Below are 13611 nucleotides of genomic sequence, written 5' to 3'. Positions count from 1 at the left end.
CCCCAAGTTTAAAAAGCAGTTTCTAGGATTCTGGTTTTATGCTGATGTATTTTCTTCAATCAACTAACTCTCTGTACATCAAGTCTGTCATTCACAGCATATATTTTATGTAATATTGTGTTGTTATACCTAGAAAACAACTTCTTCCGGTAAAAGGAAGAAGTTGTTAGCTTATGAACTTCTGTGTCCTGACAGAAACAATTATGCCCAGCTGAACACAAAAAGGCCCTTCTTAATTATCTTGTCCAGCACGTCCCATGGTGTAAACTTGTTAAGTAGAAAAAAAAAAAAGCCCTGAAAACAAATTTAATTACATGGTCTCCAAAACATATACGGCAGGGCAATAATACCACTGAGAGAAAAGACTAGTAGACAACTTTGACTTAAACAAAATAAACAAAAAATCTCTACTTTAGGCTTACTTGATAATAGTCTAAAGGTGAAAAACCCGTAAGTCATAAAGAGGACAAAGAGAAAAGCAAGGCCATGTAGATTTGATCCTCTCTTAAGTTAAGGACTTGAGCTTTGTTTCTTTAATGTTACAATTTTTTTATTTTCTACACAATTTGTAAAATCCCACTAAATATACCTTATGTGATGATTTAGAAGGGGTCAATACTATTATTACAATTATTTCCTTAATACAAACTTGACACTTTCCTGATACAGCCATATCTGCCATTTCCCAAGGTGAAAGAGATGAACTGAACCCACAGCACTGCCTATTCATAGATCTCTTGGCCTCTCCAACAAACATCTTCACATATCAAAGAGAAAGACACTTAGCTTGCAGTTGGGATTGCCATGGGGACAAGATAAAAGTAAAAATTGCCATTGTTGAAAATATTTTGCCAGTTCATGGCAAGTTCTTTTGATTATATCAGGGAAACCTAAACAAAATTACTTAGAAGCACTCTGAAATCTATTATTAAAAAAAAAAAAAACAAAAAACAACCCAACAAAAATGCTTATTTTCTCTGATCTACTGAAATGGTTTTAATGTTTTAATTTTTCCAATTATTAATTACTGATGTAGCAGTATCTGGCACCTCTCTGGACCAACTGGATTTTGTCTACAGCAACTGTTGCAATACTTCTGCAATTAGGCTTCTTATATGTAGAGATAATAGAAAGAGAGTAGTAAAAAAACAGAACAGAAATAAGAATGAGAATGGAAAAGCTCATTTGCTGATAATTTTTGTTAGAAATGAATGCTAGCTTACAAGAATTTCTAAGAAGTTGCTTTATCAATGCTGCTTCCATTAATTAGTCCTTAGCACAGCCACAAAAACACATATTAGAGATTAAGGATGAACATCTACTTGGAATAGATATTGTGGAGGTTTTTGCTGGTAAAAAAATCTGAAGTAAAAGCCAAGAAAACTGCTAGGTTTTTTACAGCACTTGCTTTACATCAAGTCTTACTGTAGCAGTCTTTCTTAGCCTTTTGAACAATGGTTTTAGCCCTGCTGCACCCTTAGCTGCCACTTAAGATGCTTGACACATTGTTAAGTGTTCTCATACTCAGGTGTGAAAAGAACCTTGGCATGACTCAATTTCTTATCAAGAATTATAACTATGGTTTAATAGTTTTGGGGAATCATGCACAATATAGATCTAAGAAACAGATTATTAAGTTAATCTACAATATTTGAGGACAACACTACTTGACACTGTAGCTTCATATTGATAGCACTGGTAGGATGCACAACAGTAACTTCCAAAATAAAGGAACAATGCCCTTGCTTAAATAAAGTAAATTTGTTACAGTTTTGTAGTCTTCAACTGCTTCCAGTTGTAAATGAAAAAGGAGTCCAAATGGAGAAATACCTTCTCAAATATTTTAAAGAAATACCATACTCAGGCACACTGAGCAGCACATTTCACAGAAAAAATAAGTAAAATATTTCTCTCTCATTCTTGTTAAAGAAGAAGCCTGGTAATACTGACACAGAAATAGAAAAGATGTCATCAGCTTCCAGCCTAAATCTCAAGGTGATTAGAATCTACTTTTATAATGGCTTGGACTTCCGTATATTACAAATTTCAAATGAAGCTCTGTAAGAGACTAGGTAAAGAGTAAAGACAAAATGTAATCTTCACCCTTAGCATTTCAAGTCAGTTTTTTTGTTTGTTTTTCTTTTGGTCTTTCGAGAAACTGGGAGGTCTGAGTAATTAAAGGAAATGGCACACCTTGACACAGTTATTGAGTCTGCTGAAAGGATGCTTTTGGTGCTTATGATGCACTGCTACTTACAGCCGATATATTAAGGAAATCGAGACTGCTTATGTCACTACTGCATCTTCAAGTCAGAGCTGCTATAGCTCATACTTCTTGTTTAGCTGGATAACCTGCCCTGATTGGTTAAAGCAGCTCTGGTGAAGCAGAAACAGAAAAAAATTGATATAAACTGTATCAAATATGCAGATATCTCAAAATCATCGTGTGAAAAACGAATATGTAAAACCTAAATTTGAGTTCTATTTTTTTATACCAATTCTTGATGAATGACAATTTAATTCTAAATCAAAATTGAACTTGCACATGATCTAGATCTGAAGTATTCAGATTAACTGTGACTCATTTTCTCCCTTGTCCTCTTTGGTTTTGTTCTTCAGCTAACCAGAAAGGGTCACGCCCCCAAAAGATTTTTGTCTAAAAATTCACTCAGCCACTGAATCCTCTTATCTTTACTTCCATAAAGTCTCTCTCAGAGACTACAAATGATTTCTGACCTAACAAGATATCTTACAGTGCCTCAGAGCTTCTCTCACAAGTAATATGGGATTAAATGATTCTTTAGTTGAATCCTGGACTGTTCAGAAACATAAAAAGGAAAACATGTAAAGCTTGCCCCGGTTAACTTCTGTAGTGCTGCCAAGTTTTTGAAGATGTGTCAATGCATCGATTAAAGATACACATATGGAGGAAAAATCTAGTGATGACTTCAAGATTAGCAATTCTCTCAACTTTGAAGTTGCAAGAACTCACCTAAAAATGGGATAGCCCAGTGCAGATCTCAGTCCAGCCTCCTCTAACTCAGTAATCTGTCACTCCTTGCCCTCAGGTAAGATTAGCACAGCTCAAAATCTTGCTGTGATGCTGATGTGAAGTTGGGCCCATCTCAGACAGGGCTCTGCCAGTTAGCTGCCTCTAGCCAGCATCATGTTTGGCCAGCTTTGCCAGTTCTGGTGTCGTAATTCAGCAGGTTCACACACAGTTAAAAAATGCTGCTGTCACCTATTCAGGAATGTTCCACTGTACCCAAATTATTTACTCCCAGAGAGCACAAAGAAGTTGTAATGCTCAGATTGTAGCACAGTTTTAGTACATTAATGTCATGATGAGTTTAAAACACAACAGCAGCAAGCTGCTCTGTGCAGGGTCTGCCTTGGATGGAAATGTCCCTCTAGCCAAACTTACACAGAAACTAACTCACCATCTTGGCTTGGCTGAAAAGAATACCTCGGCACTGCCACTATCTAAGTATTTGCCATTAGAAATTCAATTTTTTCATCTGAGACTAAAACTAGTCATGGAACAAAAAATATTTTTCTTTCAGATCACAATTCAGATGTCATTTCTTTTCCTGTCAGCTTTCTCCACTAACTTCAGGGTTTTTTTCCAGCAACTGGAGTTCAGATTATGGGGGTTTTGTTTGTTTCTAAAACCAAAGATGCATCCCTTGCCAGGTAGCCTTTTCAAGTATTTACAGCTTTATTTTAAGCAAATTCTTAGTTTCATATTTACATATTGATGTTGTCAGAATGCTCTTTCTGCCACAGAGAGAGAATTACAAGTATGACTGCATATAAATCAAGGTAACAGAAGGTAACAGATTTTGCAAGTTGGTCAGAGCCAAAAACTTACATTTTGTGTTCTTCTTTGCCCAGGGATCATATAAACAATTTTGTTAATCAGAAATGGTGATTATTTCATGTGTTCACTTGCAATAACTTTTTAAGGGAAAAAAACATGGAGCATGCCTATGTGTTAATTCCCACAGATCAAACCAGGAGATGCATTCAGATTTGGCTCAGGCTGTCAAAGGGAGACTGAAAAGTATGCATAGTTTACAAGCTGGTTAATAAACACTTCAAATCAATCGATAAAACTGATAAATCAGTTAATCAAACAACTTTCCAAAATAAGGATAGTGCGTTTTCTTCTCGAAAGCTACATGAAAACATTGACATTTGCTGGAAAAAAATCAAGGGATCAAATCTTTGCAAAGTTGTGGATACAATTGGAAGTCATGGTACTGGAAGTCTGGAATAAATGCATGTCCTGGTCTGAGCATATAAGACTTGACAAAGGCCAAAATAAAACCAATAGGATTTTTGGTTGGTTTTTTTTGTGTTGTGTTTTTTTTTTTTCCACATAGCTGCAAATCCTTACTTCACTGATAATTTGAGCTCTGTGTAAGTTTACTCAGTAGTGCAGAATAAGTGGAAATCTAATTGCTAAAGGATTAAAGAGAAAACAGAAATATCAAGAAATAAAAAGAAAACTAACAGAAATTTAAATACATGTTTCTCTGTTTTGTGAGCAAGTGGCAAACAAGGACTTGGTGCAAAGCACAAAATTAAGATACAATTTTATCACTAGCATTTTTAAATTATTTTTTTTACCTCTGACCTTGTGCTGGTAGATTCACAAGATTTTAACTTTTCTGTAAATCTCCAGGAAAGTTGATTCATTCCTCACTAGATAATTCAAACGTATTTTTGCATATCCAGTCTTAATTTGTTGTTCTAAGTATGAAAGACACTAGTGACATTGAAAATAGATCAGGCCATTTGATAAAGCAAGTAGCATAAGCAATGTGCTGTTCTGGCTTGTTTATTAGAACTGCAAAAGGCAAACATTCTGGAGTCAGATGATTTTAATCAACACAAATAAAAGCTCAAACTTTTCCGTTCAAAGAGAAGATCGTAATGAAACTTTGAATTAATTGCACACAAAGCACAGAAATTTCACTAGTACTGTAATAGTGGTCCAGCAATTCAGCAAACTATCTTATCTCTCTACCCATATGCATTGTAAAACCTAGTTAGTTAAAGAAGTCTTTATTCGGGAAGAAAGACCTGGCAAAAAAGTGAAATAGTGCATCCCTAGCAGAAATGTGGAATGGTGGAAAATTAACACAAATCCAAGCATAAAATATCCACACAATGGCAAATGTGACTTTCATTACAATTTGCAAGTCAGGAATTAGAGAGAATGTCACAGTCCCAGCACAGTCCCCTGTCTGAGCATGAATCAAAGCACTTCATCTAATAAGTGGCAAAAAAACCCCAAACCACCTTACTAGAAGCTTCCTCCATGTTATCTGTGTCAACCCTGCCTATAGCTCACTAATGGCTTCTGGTCACTCCCTTACACCATGAGACTATCACTATAACCATCAGGAAAACAAACATTTCAAAAGAAGCAGGCATCTCTGATGCTCCTGGGAGCTCTGCATCTTCCCCCTCTTCTCTGGGTTGGGAGAGAAGGCAATGGCAGGCTTTTTTACATGTCCCTCTTAATTTCAATTTACCCTAATTATATTTTAAGATTATTGCAAAATATTAGTTTATGATAAAACTTACATAAAATAACAAGACTGGCTTACCTAGGAGTCAAAAGAACGCAATTTCTTTCTTATGCATTATTGTATCATAACAAAAAGTGTGACTTTCGTACACAGTATTATTGTGACAGCAGGACATCAAAATCCACACAGTAAGTTCACAGCCATGAGCCATCACAGCTTGCACTCTAATGAAAACAGCTCCGTGTAAAGAACTTTCAAATGCCTCTTCTCCTTTGCAGATTGAAGCTCATTTAGAAACCAAAACTAGCAGTAAGTATATCACCTTATGCAATATGGATTATAGCTCAAATGTTTGTCAAAAAGTGACACCAGACAAGCAGAGGAGTACCTGTGTTTCCTTAAGGAAAGACACAGTAAGGCATTATCCTCCTGAAGCTGTCTAGAGTGTTAAGGACTGCATAACAGAGTTGTGAACAATTTATTTGGAAGAAGAATTAATTTATTCTAGCCCTGACTGAAAGTGAACAAGTTAACCTTGGACTGCCTGCTCTGCCACTACCTCTGGAAGTGGTCCAGGACTCTTTTGGAGCAATTTTGCATTTTCCCTTATCAGTTTATTCAAGCTAGTTCTCTAAATAGTGATTTTATCAAAAGAAAAATTGTAAGAAACCTGAAAGCATGAAATTTTTGAACTTCACTGTATCATACCAGTAAGATTAATTTACTACTCTTGATCTTCCAAGCACTGTTTTATTAATGCTACACAGACAAATTAAATGCTACTAGAAAGGAAAAATGTTCATTATATTCCTGGAAGAAGTATGATAATAAGGATGATATGATGAATATGGCCTAAAAGCACTTGAACGGAGCCTGGTCATTCCCATTTTCAGAGGTGTAGTTCTTCCTGAGCTTTTGCAATAAAGCAATTTAATTATGCACAGAAAAATGAAAGAAAAATCCAGTGACAGTAATTAAATAATTATAGAAATAATACTAAAAAGGCAGGGCTTGTTTTTGGGATTGGTTACTGCAAACTTTGGGAGAAGTCTCTGCTATGTTCATTTCCCTTTATAATAACTCTCAATAAAGACAGACAATAAGAAAAACCACCCCCCTTTTTTTTTAATACTAATACCGTATTTTAATATTATACCCAAAAGTATACAATTCACTCAATTTTAGCTATTTATTCATGAACATACTGAGCTAAATGAGAAAATAATTCCTATCTAAATGTAGGTACAGAGGTTTAAGTATTTGCTTGGGGAACAGGAAAAGGTGAAGAACAGAGAAGAGTAAGTTAAATTTAAGGATTTCAGAATAAGTTTTCAAGATACTACATTTTGCCCCTTGGATAAGATTTCACTGAAAATTCCCAGCCAGATACTGTTCACTTTTCCAGTAGCTGGTTGAAATTAGCTAGTGCCTTGTTTTTTCCTCCTCGTAGACAGAATTTGGCCTGCAATGGTCAGGCATGGCTCTGTGTGGAGGACTCTTTATTTGTATTCTTTTACTCTAAGCCTGCTTCAGACAGCTCTGACAAGCAGCTCCTTACTACAGCTGCTCATTTCCTTGGTGCAGTGTAGCATCTGGCACTGGACTGGCTGCATTTTTCTGGAGGCTGATACAAACCCATGAGGACATGTACCTGTACTTAAGTAACTTAATAAAAGAGTATTTAAAATAGATTTTAAATTTTCTTTGTTATATAGAAGAGTAAGACCCATTCTCCTGCCTGAAACCAGACAAACTTAAATGAGCAGGATATCATATTTGGTCAGAAAATAGTTTATATTTGCATTAACATAACGCTACCTTTGAACTTCAGGGCTGTTGAATTGTAATGGCTGAGGCAGAGAGAACTGTCTAATCTCTCTAAGCTTTGTCTTATTTTACATGTGTTTTGATAAACTCGTCCAAGAATTTAGCCTTATGATGGGATAATCATTCACGATTCTTAAGATGGAAATGCTAGGTCTGTCATGCTGGCTATATGGTTGAAGCTTCAGTTTCAAAACAACTTTTTATCTCAGCTTGTTTGAATGTAATCATCATCACACTGGATGGCTCCCAAGATGGATCTAAATCAATTTCATGAAGATCATTAAAGCACTGACATTAAAAAAATAAAAATATAAAACCACAGCTAGAGCAATGGCCAGCATACTCCTATCAGCTCACAGCTGTTTTCATCTAATGAACTGAATCTAAACATGCAGTTCTATTCTGAGCTACTACTGAAAAAGCTTAAAAAACCGCAAATTATTTCCCTACCATATAAAATATAATTTTAGTTCCATAAGAAGCTCAATTCATTATTTGCAAATAGCTAATGAAATGCATTAATTCAAGCAGATTTTTGTAAATATCATTGTTGGAGTTACAGAGGACAACCTTTATAGACTAGTATATCCTTGACAAACTAGTATAACAACAACAACAACAACAAAAAATAACCAAAATTAAAAGGCACTGAATAGAGCATACACTAGATCGCATATGAAATCCTTGACACAGCGATTCAGTCTGGTCATTACATTTTTGTCTAAACTTTCTACTAATTTGGTGTGTAAATAGTACCATTTGATATTTTTAAAAAGAATATATTCAGGAAGAAGAAAGATACCTATGAAAGAATGAAAAATTATCTTCATCAATCTGCCAAAAAAGGGAAATTGAAATTGTTACAGCTTAAATTGTTATGCAGGTTTTATTAGACTCCATAGAAACTTCTCAGTAAAAGATTACTTTCCAGTGACAATGGCTGGAAATATAATCCAGGAGGAGAAGATATCATTCAGATCTTATTGGCATTTTACAGATTTAGGCTGTCTCTTGCTATTTAGTTACAGAGTCAAATAGGACCTTATGCATAAATAAGCAATTTTGGAAAGCAAAGCTGTACTCTCTCTATAGCTGCTGAAAGGTATGTTGTACTAGGAGGATTCAGAAGAAATGAACTTTGGCCAATCTCTATTTGCTTCATAGTATTTGGGCTTCATGAAGTGGATATATATTCCCAATCAGACAGCAACTTAAATGCAGTTTCTAATATCATGTTATTATAAACTCACAAATACCTAAAAAAGTGTTGATTAAATTGCTAAGCATATCGTCAGTGATCCCACATTTCCAATGTATAGATACTTAAGAACGGTTAAGACCACTGAAAGATTCATGCACAGCCTTTAAAAATCTTATCAGCACCCTTTGATTGCTAGTTGTTTTCTAATACCCAGATTAAATAATTCCTTTCTTACCTTTAGTCCAAGGACTATGACTTCTTGACCGTAAACGCAAAAATGTTTACTTCAGATTTTTCTTTACAACCTCAACTATCCATTTAACAAAACCAATTAGTTAGTTAATTAAATCTTTGTTCCCTTGAATGTTTCCATCGATTTGGCCCATGATACTTTAGTCCTTTCCTGAGTCTCTGTGCTGGTTTGGTTCTGGCATGGTTTCAGTAAGAGAGGAGAGGCCCCAGGAGTGGCTCCTGTAAAAAGCTACTGAAAGCCGCACCAGCTCAGGTGCCACTGCGGGGAAGGAAGGAGAGAAATGAGGAACAAAGTAATTTGGGCCCGGGAAGAAGGGATGGGAGTAAAGTATGTAAGCACCACTTTTTGGGTTGTCTGTGTCCTGTGTGTGTTTGATTAGTGGTAAATTAAGTTTTTCCCCAAGTTGAGCCCGTTTTACCTGTGAGGTTAATCAGTGAAGAACCCTCTTTGTTCTTTGCCTCAACCCACAAACTTCCAGTTGGCTTTTGTCCTACCCATCCCACAGGGTGAGTGTGTGGGGGGTGGTAAGTGAAGGGCCACATGGCTGGTTGTTGTTATGTTAGGCCCAAACCACAAGTAAGATCTTGGTATCTTTCTGAAGAGAACTTTTACTACATTACAGATGGACAACGCCTAACGCAAGCACAGTCTAAATACAATATTACTTACAGATATAACCATAGTTCTCCAATTTGTATGCCTCTTCTCCCACCTGGCTGCCTTCATTTGCATTTTTCCCAGAAAATGAAAAAAAAATTATTTACTAATGACATCATCTGTTATTTTAGTAAGCCAATTCAGTATTTCACCTTTTGACATTCTACCATGTCATAAGCACTATCTTTATTGGCTTTTGCACACCTAACAACTCATTCAGTCCAAGCTTAGTTTGCTGCACCTTGCTGAAGACTGAGAAGAACATCTTGTTAAAGCTCATCAAGTGCCCATCTGCATCCTTCTTCAAGAATAATTTATTCCTTTTAGCTAGATAAACATGTCCTTGTTCATTTATTTCTTAAGCCTTCAGACTAAACTGTATAATTGCTGAACTTTTACAGGGTTTTTAATTTTGCCAGAGACATGAGACAATCTTTAAGAAAAAGTTTACACATTTCATGGACTTTCAGGCCTCACGCAGGGGCCTGCATCAATTAAAAAGTTCACTTTAAAAACACAAATAAATTAAGATGGCTCAGCAGATTTCTGTTGTGCTCTTCTGTTCTAATTTAACTGAGACTTCCCAGTGGTCAATATATTCTATATTTCATAATTCAAAGAGGTGGGACAATTTTCCTCAGTTAACCAGCAGTCTTTTCTATGGACCATTCCCACATCTACTGATGCCCATGAAAATACAAAGACTAAAACAACAAAAACCAAACACATTGCAAGATAAAAGATTCTGACATTTAATTCTATGCTTAGCTAATCTCATGTAAGAGCACGTACCCTTAATATATTATCTATGTCTTAATGAAGAATTTTGTTTAAAACCATTAGCTTTGTAGATTATTTTGGTGAATATCTTAGAGCATGAATCCTTTGATAGGGAGATAATTTAATTCTGCTGACAAAGGTTGGGTTTTGCAAGGTATTGATCAAATTCTTCAATTTTGTTTACATTGCTTTTAAAAAGTGTTTTGAAAAAATTAAAAATGCATCAATTTTCTATAGTCACAATTGTACATAATGAAAGAAAATGCAAAAGGTATTTAAATCCAAAAGCATTTGAAAGGTAAGCACATTTCTCAGTGACTATGCCTAAGTCCAGGTTGTATTTTCGTCAGGTTGATTTGTTTCTCTAAATTGATTTTTTTTTTCAATGTTGATGTTTACATATGTGAAATAAACATAAACATTACATTGTGATATTGATATTCCTCCTTTGACAAGAGATACTGACTAGATGTCATATTCAGAAATAGTAGAAAAATCTTGAGAAACCACTGAGGTTTTCAATATTTCATGTAGTCATAGCAAAAAGAGGCAAGTGACAGATTAAGGAGGAAGGGTTGGAAGCCTTAGAATATGTTAAAACTTTCTCCTTTTTTTTTAATTTTTATTTTTTTTTCCTCAGCCACAGCTCTGAGACCTCATGATTATAAAATTAAGGCTGCTGCAGCATTCACTTGCTATGTAGACCATTTCTATTTAATTTTATCATATCAGAATAAAACTGATCACTTGTGTGTGTAGGGTTCTGGTTGTAAGGAATCTGCCCTCGTGCAAGCTGGCTGATCTAACTGCCTATACACTCGGGTCCTGTTGAGAAGCATTAGAAAGCCTGTCATATTACATTTATACTGTATATTTACCGATATAAAAGCCCCAGTTTGTGAATTTAGAATTAATTTTTAACTAGTAACCATGTAAATAAAATTTGTTTCTGGAAATAAAACACTATAAGGGTTTTGGGGATTCCCCAGTATCATAGAATGCCAGGTTAGAAGGAACCACCAAGTATCATCTGGTCCAACCTTTCTAGGTAATACTGCAGTTTATGAGACGGCTCAGCACCCTGTCAAGCTGAGACTTAAAACTGACCAATGTGAGGGAATCTACCACTTGCACTGGGAGACTATTCCAATGTTTGACTGTCCCCATGATGAAAAATTTACCTTGTGTCCAATTGGAATCTCCCTAGGAGCAACTGAAAGCACATCTAAGAAATATTAGATTTTAAATAGAATTAACAAAAGGGAATTTTCTGTGGAGAGTTCAGTAACTCTCTAGCTCTATTGTAAATATCCACAACCAATAACAAATGGTTTGTAACATCAACAGCTGGAGGAACACAAAGAAAGGAACTATACAAACCATTCCTCTGTAGCACCCCACTGAGAAACACTTCCTGAAAAGACTAGGAAAATGCTTAGAAGTGTCTGACATTCAACAGTGTTGAGAAGATTCACATTCACAACTGAGTAGTGAACATTTTTGTAGATGTTTTGGACAGATCCTACTTTTTTACTAGTAAAAGTAAATAATCAATACTATATATAACTCACCACAATTACATTAATTTCAGTTAATTTTTAAAATTATCCTAGTGTGCATATCTATGCATAGCTTTGGAATAAGCTTGATTTATATGACAAATAGTGAAAGTTAAATATACTATGGATCCACGTGTAGTGTAAATGTAGGCGATCTGGAGAGATTTTTAAATAGGCCTTTTTAAAATGTAACAATCTGATTTGCAAAATCATATTAAAAGGTCAGAATTAATAAACGTCTTGCAATAATGAAAACTATGCAACTTGCCAATTTTAATAGCAGCTGACCATAATTAGTCTAAATAAATAGCCATGTACTCAAATATACCTTATTGATGGATAGAATGTGTTGCTCAGTTGTGCAGCAGGGCACTGAATAAACAAAACAACAAAAGAAATAAAGTGAGCAGATATCTGGCATCAAAAGAATGGCCCTGTGGGATACAAACAAGTAAAACATGAGGATGAAATGAAGTGGAACTGAATCTATTTGCATTACGGATTGAACATGATGTGCTCAGTAGGAAAGCAAGCAGCACTTCAGTGAACAATAGCAAAATAAGCTGAATACCCCAGCAAAATTTTTATGTTCCAGAAATGAGCTCTTGTTGTCCCTAACACTTCAGCTATACTTTTTTTCATGAAAACTTGTAAAAAAAGAATTAAAAAAAGGACAACTCCAATTCTCTACTGTCAAGTCATGCCATAATTCTAAATATGCTCAAGTGCTACAGGAAAATTGATGGATCTTACAGCTTTTCAATTACAGATTTGCTTTGAAGTTTTTACAAGAGGCCTGGTATTGTGTTCTGACTTTCTCTAATAAATCTCTGTTTCAAAGTCTATGCACATGGAGAATCAGTTCACACTTTTGTAGGAATAAACACTTAACATGAATAAGGCTAAAAAGATCCTCTTTGTTTTAATGTCATGCCATTTTCACAGACTCATAAGAATAGAAAAATAATATTTAACCATAAAAATAAACCCTAACTTATAATTAACTTAGCCCACTGGAAAAAAGAGAGGAAAAATTGCTGTTTCTTTGGAAAATGTCATTGCATGTTCTATTGAAGGTGAATCTTCTCTTCTGTTCTCTTCCTTCAGAATTATTCCTGACACATAAAATGTTCTCAGCTTACTAGCAATCGGAATTTTAAACCCATCTGTGAGACTGAAGTTGGTGGAAACTGACATTGAATTCAACATATGGAGAATGAAATAATTTTTTAAAATCCAAACATAGGAAAAATTAAAAATGCATGTTGATAGTTCATAAGACAGAATAGAGGATATATACTTCTTACTTGTATATTCTATTGTATATTAGATATTTTGCTACTCTTCTTGCTGTCTGGATGTAGGATGTTGGAAATGCTCAGATGTGAACTTGGCCTTTCCTCAAAAGATATGCCAGAGATATATCTTTCATCATCCACCCTGAAAATGAGATTTAAGTAGAACCTAAATGACAGTGTAAATAACCTTTCTATTTCTGTAAAAAATAAATTTCACTGAAGGAAAGATCTGATGAATGAGGTTGTCATTTGTTTACATACTTTTCAGAAAAAATCAAGTCTCACAAAACCAACCATCCCCTGGTATTCTGAGTATTTCATGTTTGACACTCCTGCTACAGCATCTCATTTGGCATCTATAAACATGAGAAAAATGTACAAAAGTAATAATCCTAATTTTGAGTACAAGAAACAAAAAAGAAGTAATAAAAAGCAGAGTCCTTTATCTACTCTAGTAGCCTAACTATACAACTAGAATATTTTTAATTATTTTCAT

Source organism: Apus apus, chromosome 4, assembly GCF_020740795.1.
Source record: "Apus apus isolate bApuApu2 chromosome 4, bApuApu2.pri.cur, whole genome shotgun sequence".
In the NCBI taxonomy this organism is placed as follows: Eukaryota; Metazoa; Chordata; class Aves; order Apodiformes; family Apodidae; genus Apus; species Apus apus.
This window is presented reverse-complemented; position numbering follows the sequence as displayed.